Source organism: Ischnura elegans, chromosome 1, assembly GCF_921293095.1.
Source record: "Ischnura elegans chromosome 1, ioIscEleg1.1, whole genome shotgun sequence".
Taxonomy (NCBI): domain Eukaryota; kingdom Metazoa; phylum Arthropoda; class Insecta; order Odonata; family Coenagrionidae; genus Ischnura; species Ischnura elegans.
In genome coordinates, this window is record NC_060246.1 from 16,854,060 (window position 1) to 16,864,848 (window position 10,789).

A 10,789-nucleotide genomic window follows, 5' to 3' on the forward strand; every position below is an offset into this window, starting at 1 on the left:
TTGCATGTTAACAATCTAAATTAGACTGTGCTCCCACTGTTATCATTTCAGTTAACATAAAACCATTGCATGGAGAGACACGAAATTCTACTGAAGTAGGAACTCACTAAAATACAGGTACAAATAAAATTTCATTGAATAGTAATTTATTAGTCAGAAATTTTTCCAACAATCTTCCTATGGACATTTTCATAGTCAAACACTTAAAAAAATTTCAATTTGCAGGCAAATTCAAGAAAAGAAATTTCTACTAACTAAATGATAACTTTTCACAAAATTTCATTGATTAGAATATTATATGTCAGGTGTTATTAAAAAATTCTTTGCCAGGAAATCAAGGATTATTAATTATCTCACGTTCCAAAAATATCAATTAACATATAATACCATTCGCTTGGAAAACACTATAAATTTCTTCTGAAGTAAGAACTCACCAAGATAAAGGTAGTCATACACCCAATTTTAATTATGAGCATGATATAGGTCACAAGTTATCAAAATATTCTTCACATGGAAATCGAGAATGTTACAATATCGCACTTCAGACATTTCTGCTTGAATATTAGCGTGAAAACAAGTGAAATTTCTACTGAAGTAACAACTCACAAAAATATAATTGGTGATCAAATTTTATGGCAGAAGTTATTCAAACATTCTTACCCTATAAGTTGACGATTTTGTCATCTTGATTATCATAGCCTTCCAATAATTTCACTTAACATATAACACAAGACTGAAGTAAGAAATTTTAACTGAAGTAAGAACTCAGTAAAAGATAACTTTATACGTAATTTCACGTTGTATGTCAGATGTTGTTCAAGCATTCTTTCCCTGGAAATCGATTATTAATCCCATGCTCCAAAAATATCAATTAACACATATCATTCACTCCGATACACACGAATTTCCTACTGAAATTAGAACTTACTAAAATAAAATCACACACCAAATTCTATGGATGAGCAGTGAGCACGTTATGGGTCACAAGTTATTAAAATATTCTTCCTCTGCAAATCGAGAATTTTATAGCTTCACGCTCCAAATATTTCAGCTTACACAGACCATTAGCGCGGAAACACAGGATTTTTTTCCCAATGTATTACTCATTAAAAGATAAAAAAAATTTTTCGCTTAAAAATTTTCATTACCATATTATTTATTACCATGCAAGCAAATACTTTTGCCATAACTAATTAATCATAGCTTCGATGACAGTCACCAAACTCTGAAGTGACTTCAACTTTATGCAGTTATATTTACCTTCGTATTTCATACAAATGGCCAAATAAAGAATTTTTGAAATGTTCGATATAGTTTATAAAGAGCGTTTGATAAAAAAATGAAGTGCTTAATTATTTGCATCAAAGTTTAAGTATATATTATATATATGAGAAAATTACTCCCTATCATTACAGTTTGATAGTTTTTATCATTTCTTTACATTCATGCTCTAAAAGTAATAAATAACGAAAAACTATAGCCCGTAAGTACACAATACATCTTGGAGAATAAAGAATATATAAAAGCATAATTATGTGTCACATTTTATTGATAACCTATTATCAAATGGTTTTTACGCAATTTGTCAGAAGTTAATTTTATAATTCTTTTTGTGGATAGGAAATAATTATTAAATAGTGTCTTTAAAAATTATATTTTATTATATTTATACAAAATTCAACCACAATAAAAAATCGCTAAATCAATAAGAACACCAAATTTAAATGATTTGAGAGAAATTTGTGAGAAGTTATTTCAGCAATACTCCTGTGAATGTGTAGAATTTTTAAATTTTGAGTATGAAAAGCATAACATTTTTAATGTACACACAAAATTCAAGTGTAGCAAAAAATCGTTAAATTATTAGGACACAAAAATTTCAAGGATTTGTGTTTAGGCTTTTTGAATTCCCTCCAGGTGGCGATGGAGGGGGAGGGAGAGGTCGAGTGCGCATGCGCTGGGCCGACACCGGAGTATCGTCTCGCTCGGCATTCTCTCACTCTTACGCCGAACCGTGCCTTGTGAAGTTGGCCTGCACTCTGTACCCACCATTAAAGAAGTTCAGCTGAATAACAGATTTCACTTTATTTCAACAATTTGAACGAAAGTGGTGAAATGTTATTTCAGCATGCTTCTTGTGGATGCGAAGAATTTAAAAGTGGGCCTTTAAAAAATATAATTTTAAAATGTGCACAAAAATATCAACCACAGTAAGAAATCAATTCATTTTTAGGACACTCTCCCTGTTTAATTGATTTGAAACGAAGTTGTGGGACATTATTTAAGAATTCGTTCTGAGGATATGCAGAATTTCAATATGTGTCTTTAAAAAATATAACGTTTTTTAAATAAACACTGAATTCAGACGCAGGAAGAATATTATTAGGACATCAGATGTTTAGTGATTTGAACGAAAAGGTTAACAAGCTATTTCAGCATTCTTCCTGCAGATATAGTCCAGGAAATGAAGCTCACAAAAGTGAAAAACCTTGCAATTTTTTCAAACTGAATCGATTTGCACAAAAATTTGGGATTAGACTAATTATACCCCCTACTTCAAAATCTATACTATGCCGAAGGGCGCTTTTTATTTCTTAGGGGTGAAAACTACCCCTAAAAGCTAAAACTTTTAAAAACTTAAAAAATTATATTTTAAAGCTAAATACGGGTAAAATTTAGTTTAAATTATTTGTATAATTATTTTTTTGTTTGGAAAATACTTTTAAGGCGTTTCAACCCACAATAATCAACGCTTATTGGGGGTTAATGTAAAAAAAATTATTTACCCTATAAATATAAATTATTTATCACATTGCATCTTCTTATTCACTTTCTTACTCCTTTTATTATGTATTCACTTTTTTCTCTCATGATTTTAATCACAGCACTGAAAAGATATAACAATTGGATAAACAGAACAAACTTCGTCATGGTAACATAAACAAATAAATGTACATTTATGTAGACATTACATGAAACACTATCAAACGGAGACTGCATGGCTTCCAGTCTTCCCACCACATGCATGCACACAGGTCACTGTTAGCGAGAGCACACATACTCACATATGTGTATGTATATATACATCTTATGGCTATGTGTGTTTATTTTGTAGCAAATTTGAGTGTATCGTTAGCTGCGAACAAAGTATATGCTGATTATGAGGAATGTTATGCTCTGTATTGTGGATTTAGAATGTTTCGAAAATAAATTTGATTGGTATTTCAAACATATCTCCTTTATTTTTTATGATAGAGAGTTCATTTAAATTGTATTTTGTAGGGTTTTTACTGACTACGAGGTCATGTGAATTAAATTTTTTTCGAGTCATTAATTTTGAAAGGGGAGGGATTTAAGGGTCTAAATAAGGTGGAGCTCCCTTGGAAATATAGGTTTTAATTATCAATATCTCACCAAATATTTATTGTATAGAAAATTAAAACATACCAAAATATTTGAAAATAAAGAAGCTACAATTTATTACAGTAGCATTTTTTTCATATCTCCAGTTTTTTTGGAGTTATTTTGAAAAAAAGAGCATTTTTAACGAAATTGTAGGAAATGACTTTTCACTTTTTCCTCCAATTTTTTCAAAATACAGAATTGTAAATTTGAAAAACTTATAGGATCAATTAACAATACTTAAATAAAGAGAAATTCTGAAGGGCATTGATCAATTTTGACTATTGTGGTAATAAGGATTTTCACTGATTTTTTCGTAGAAAAAAGTAGGGACTGATCTTATTTTTAATCATAACTCGCTCAAATTTCATGATAAAATATTTTTTTTCTCATTTTAAGAAAAAAAATTCTTTTAAACAGATTGCATAAGTTTTCCTCGAAAAAACATTTTTCCCGCTATTTGGTATTGAATCTTTCAAATTTAGCGTATGACTAACAATAGATAACCATCAACAAGTTGTAACTCGGTCCGAATTCGTCATAAAGGAAATATAAAATAAGATTTATTTATAATTTTCTACAAGCTACAGTTTTGTTATTAACAATTTCCTAATTAAATTAATACTTTTCAAGTTATTTGCCTATAATCGATTAAAATCGTTGATTTTTTCGTCAAAAAACTGTTACTTTAAATCGCAAATAACTCGAAAAATATTAATTTTACACAAAAAAATGGAAGGAAATTTTTATTATTAGAATTAATTTTTCTATCGATTCCTGTGGTCAAAATATAATTAAAATTTTCCACCCCCGAGATGGGGTGGAAACCACCCCCAGGGTAAAAGTGCCCATCGGCATGATATAGATTTTGATTCTTGGTATATTCCCTACTTATTGTGAAAATTTCAAGAAACTCGATCCAGTTTGAAAAAATTGCAAGCCGAAATGCTTCATTTCCTGGACAGGCCGATTTTTTAAATTGTGGCTTTAAAAAATAAAACATTTTAATATGCACACAACTTTCAACCGCAGTAAGAAATTGCTTAATAAAAAGAACATCCAATATTTCAATGATTTAAATGAAAGTTGTGAGGAGTTATTCCTATGCAGATATTTAAAACTTGACTTATAAAAATATAGTATTTCTAATATGCACATAAAATTCGAGCGCAGTAAAAAATCGCTAATTCATTAGGGCACACCTAATTTAAAAAAAAATCAACACAAAATGTGAGAAGTAATTTCTACGCTGAATTTTTTAATTGTGACTTTAGAAAATATAATTTTAAAATATGCCCACAAAATTGATCCGCAGGAAGAAATCGCTAAATCATTGGGGCACATTAAATGCAAATGATTTTATCGCAAGTTTTGAGGAGTTAATTTCATCATTCTTCTTATGGATAGGAAATAATTTTAAAATTGTGACTTTGAAAATGATATTTTATTATATTCATACAAAATTCATCTACAATAAGATATCGCTAAATCAATACAAAACACCAAAATTAAATGAGTTGAACGAAAGTTGTGAGAAGTTTTTCTGCTAATTTCCTGTGGGTACGCATAATTTTTAAATTGTGACTATGAAAAGTATAACATTTTTAATATGCAAACAAAATTCAAGTGTAGTAAAAATCGCTTAATTTTTAGGGCACAAAAATTTCAATGATTTGAACAAAAGTTTTGAAATATTATTTGAACATACTTCCTGTGGATGCGAAATTGTTTTGCGAAATAAAAAATATATAATTTTATAATATGCACACAAAATTAAACCAGACTAAGAAATCGCTAAATCAATGCGAAACACATAATTTAAATGATTTGAACGAAATTTGTGAGAAGTTATTTCAGCAATCTTCCAGTGGATACGCAGAATATTTAAATTGTGACCATAAAAGGTTTAAACTTTTTCATATACACAAAAGATTCAAGTGTAGGAAAAATCGCTAAATTATCAGGTCACAAAATTTCGATGATTTGAACGAAGGTGGTGAAATGTTATTTCAGCATACTTCCTGTGGATGCGATGAATTTTTATGGTGATACAATAGAAAATATAATTTTATATAATGCATACTAAACTCAACCGAAGTAATAAATCGCTATATTATTTAGACATTCCAAGTTTAAATTACTGAGTTTGTGTTGAGTTAAAATTTGTGAAAAGTGATTTCAGCAATCTTCCTGTGGATACGCAGAATATTTAAATTTTGACTTTAAAGAAAGTATAACATTTTTAATATGCACAAAAAATTCAAGTGTAGGAGAAATGCATAAATTTTTAGGACAAAAAAAAACATTTCAATGATTTGAACGAGAGTTGTGAAATGTTATTTCAGCATACTTCCTGTGGATGCGAAGAATTTTTAACGTGAACCTTAAAAAAATATAATGTTATAATATGCACACAAAATTCAACCGCAGAAAAAAATTACTCCATTATTAGGACACTCCAAGTTAAAATGATTTGAACACAAGTTTCGAGACTTTATTTAAGAATACGTTTTGAGGATATGCAAATTTAAATATGTGACTTTAAAAAAGATAACGTTTTTTAAATGCACACATATTTCAACAGCGGGAAGAATTTGCTAAATTCATTTAAAACATCAGAAATTCAATGATTTGAACGAAAATGTTAACAAGTAATATCAGCATTCTTTCTGCAGATAGGCCGAATGTTTAAATTGGGACTTTAGAAAAAATACATTTTAAATATACATATAACATTCAGTCGCAGTAATAAATCGCTAATTTATAAGGACACAAAATATTACACAATAATAGCTGAAATCTGATTCACTGATTGGGTGATTGACCATAATTAGCAGCCCAAACTACCGGGCCTATCGAGCTGAGATTTTTTGTGGAAAAACTAAAAAAATATTCATCGGGAGAAAAAATCTGAAAATGCCAAAAAGTGCGATACTTTTCGAGATATATCGATCTACTTTAACATGGGCGCTTATGGAAAAAAAATAAATTCGCGATATGACCAACTTTAAATCGCCGCACGCGGACGAGATCCAAATGGGAAACATTAGTTTTTTGGCCGATTTTTTTGGCATGGGTTAGAAGCTTCTAAGTCGAGCCGATTTCGAGATATCGATTTACACGCGTTCTTATGTGATTTCGATTTGAGAGCTGGCGAACAAAACTTAAGCTATGTAGCTCGCGAAGATGTTGGCACAAGCCTACCTATTCGGTAGACTTTGGGTTTTCTTTTTTAATTAGGTATTGTAATAGTTAATGAATTATTTCATTTTGAAATTTTCCCAAATTATTTTTTTGGCTTCCCGGCGATCGCCGCCATTCCTCCCCGCCAAACGGCTTGAGGTCGGACTCGGTAAGAAAGACACGCATCGCCTTATAGGAGGGAGCATGGCAGTAGACGGGAGAAATACGATAAGTATGGGACGATACCCAATCAACCATCGCGGTCCATTCTTCGAAATGCATTGCTCTTTTGTTTTCAAATTATTATCTTAGGCCTCATGCACCATGGATGGGTATATGAGTGTGATATAAGGGCCGCCATTGCCTGTTCGGCGAACCTATACTGCCATTGAAAAACGTGAATTTGCACTACTTGGTTGGTATTACAGGTAGACCAATGAAATTTGCAGGAATGGTACATCTTGGTATTCTTCACGGAGCAATGTTAAACATACTACTGCTGGTGGGCTCACCTTCGATATATATCGAATCTACGTTTTATTGTATTTTATCGAATGCTAATAAGTACTTGGAATATTCATAAATGGGGACAGAGGTGCCGGGCTAACATTGAGAAAGACCAAGAAATGGAATACCAACCAATGAAATTGCGTATTTCAGAGTTCCGGGGTCAGCATAATCGAAAGTTCGATACGATTATTATACCAAATACGTAAAGTAGCATAACTTCTTAAATATTTTTGATAGACCGATAAAATTTGGTTATTTGGTACATCATAGTATTCCTCATAATTCACTGTAAAAATATAATTTGTATGTAGTCTCATATTCGATATATATCGATTCTGCGTTTTATTAAAATGTATCGAATTGCTATATCACATAGTATGTAGCATCGAAGGGGTAAGTTGAGGTGGTATTAAATAGTTGATGATCGTAAAAAGAATTCTGAATCATTAGAGTTGCGCATTTCACCATACAGGTGTCAGTGTAATCGAAAGTTCGATTCGATTATTATACCAAATAAGTAAATTGGCATAACTTGATAAGTATTTTCGTTACACCAACGAAATTTGGTAAATGAGTACATCTTGGTATTTCTCATGAAGTACACTGGGAATACGTACTGTATGTAGTCTCACATTCGATATATATCGAATCTGCGTTTTCCAAAAATATATCGAATTGCTATAATACTTAGGATTTAACATCCACGGGCATAGTTGAGAAGGTAATAGATAGTGTACGACCATAGAATGAAATTCTAATCAATAGCTATGAGCATTTTACTGTACAGACGTCAGAATAATCGAATGTTCGATTCGATTATTATAACAAATACGAATGTTGACATAACTTGATAAGTATTTGAGGTAGATGAATGAAATTTGGTAAATGAGTACATATTGGTATTCCTCATAATGCACAGGGGAAATATGTTTTGTATGAAGTCTCACATTCGATATATATCGAATCTGCCTTTCCTTAAAATATATCGAATTGCTATAACACATAGAATTTAGCATCCACGGACATAGTTGAGAAGGTAGTAGATAGTGTACGACCATAGACTGAAATTCTAATCAATAGTTATGGGCATTTTACTGTGCAGATGTCAGTATAATCGAAAGTTCGATTCGATTATTTTACTAAATACGTAAATTGCCATAACTTAATAAGTATTACTGTTAGACCAATGAAATTTGGTGAATTGATGCATCTTGGTATTACACATAATGTGTTGCGTAAATATGTTTACTATGTAGTCTCATATTCGATATATATCGAATCTGCGTTTTCTTAAAATATATCGAATTGCTATAATACATTGTATTTAACATCCACGGGCAAAGTTGAGGGGGAATATTATAGTGTTAGACCACAGAAGGAAATTTGAATCAGTAGCATTGCGCATTTTACTGTACAAGTGTCAGTATAATCGAAAGTTCGATTCGATTATTACAATAAATACGAATATTGACATAACATGATAAGTATTTCAGGTAGATGAATGATATTTGGTAAATGGGTGCATATTGGTATTCCTCATAATGCACAGGGGAAATATGTTTACTATGTAGTCTCACATTCGATATATATCGAATCTGCTTTTACCTAAAATATATCGAATTGCTATACCACATAGAATTTAGCATCCACGGGCATAGTTGTGAAGGAAATAGATAGTGGATGACCATAGAATGAAATTATAACCAAAAGCTATGAGCAATTTACTGTACAGATGTCAGCATATAATCGAAAGTTCGATTAAATCATTGGAAGTTATACCAATATTGACATAACATGATAAGTATTTGAGGTAGATGAACGACATTTGGTAAATGGGTACATATTGGTATTCCTCATTATGCACAGTATGTTTTGTATGTTGCGTCAAATTCGATATATATCGAATATGCGTTTTCTTAAAATATAACGAATTGCTATACCACATAGAATTTAGTATCCACGGGCATAGTTGAGAAATTAATTGATAGTCGATGAATAGAATGAAAAGAAATGTATAACCTAATAAAAATATGAATAGATTTTCGTATTTTTCAAAATAGATGTTACTTTTTTTTAAGTTCGATTCGATTACTGTAGAAAATATTCAAAATGACATATCTTCATAACTATTTCAGTTAGAGCAATGAAATTTGAAGTGTGTGTGCATATTAGTATTCCTCTTACTTCCCAATAAAAATTAATGAAGAGAATGGACTACCTTTAGATTTATATCGAATATGCGTTTTCATAAAATATGTCGAAAATATTTAACATTACGTGGTGAAAATTTCGAACTTTTTACCAACTTATGGACCCAGGACTAGGCTACAATTGACACCACCATATCTTCTACCACTTACACACCCGCTTGAAGAATTCAAGCACCCATCCACTCGTTTCAATAATTTAAACGAATGTTGTGAGGATGTTTGCCTATGCAGATTTTTAAACGTTGACTATAAAAAATAGAGTATTTTTAATTTGCACATAAAATTCGATCAAAATGAGAAATTAGTGCACACCTAATTTTAAAAGTATCAACACAGGTTGCGAGAAGTTATTTCTAAGCTGAATTTTTAACGTGATACTTTAGAAAATATAATTTTACAATATTCCCACTAAATTGATGCGCAGGAAGAAATTTCTAAATTATTAGGTGACACCAATTTAAATGATTTTAACGTAAGATGTTATAAGGTAATTCCATAATTATTATATTGGAAGAGAAAAAAATTTTTAAATATTGACTTTAAAAATTGTATTAAAGAATTACATTAAAGAAGACACAATTCAAACGCAATTAAATCGCTAAATCATTACGAAACACCAAATTTAAATGAATTGAACGAAAATTGTGAGAATTCATTTCAGCAATCTTCCTGTTATACGCATAATATTTCAATTGTCACTTTCAAAAGAATAACATTTTCAATATACACAAATTTTAAGCGCAGCAAAAAATCGCTAAATTATAATATACAAAAATTTCAATGATTTGAACGAAAGTTGTGAGATGTTATTTTAGCATGCGTCTTGTGGATGCAAAGAATATTCAAAGTCGCCCTTTATAAAATATAATATTATTACATGCACACAAATTTTAACCGCAGTACGAAATCACTATATTATTAGGGCACTCCAACTTTAAATGATTTGAACGAAAGTTGTGAAATGTTATTTTAGAATTCGTTTCTGAGGATACGCAGAATTTTAATATAATTCTTAAAAAATGAAACGTATTTTAAATACACACTGAATTCAACCGCTGGCATAATTCATTCATTATAAGGGCATCAGTATAACAATGATTTGAACGAAAAAGTTAAAAAGTTATTTCAGCATTATTCATGTAGATACGACGAATTTTTAAACTTAGACTTTGAAAAAATATATAACATTTGTAATATGAACACAGCATTCAACCGCAATATGATCCCACTACAGTATCATACCTCAATATTCAAAATATTACAACGGAAGTTGTGTGTTCCTATATGGAGTGTCATTTTGTATTTTCCTTACTTTAAATGAAATCGGGGTTATAACAGAAAATACATTTCTGGAGTGCCATTTCGCATTTTTCCTACTTAGTACTGAAATCGGGTTTACAGCAATAAAATTCATTTTTGTGCTGTAAATCGGGTTTACAGCAATAAAATTCATTTTTAAGCTGTAAACCCGATTAGCAATAAAA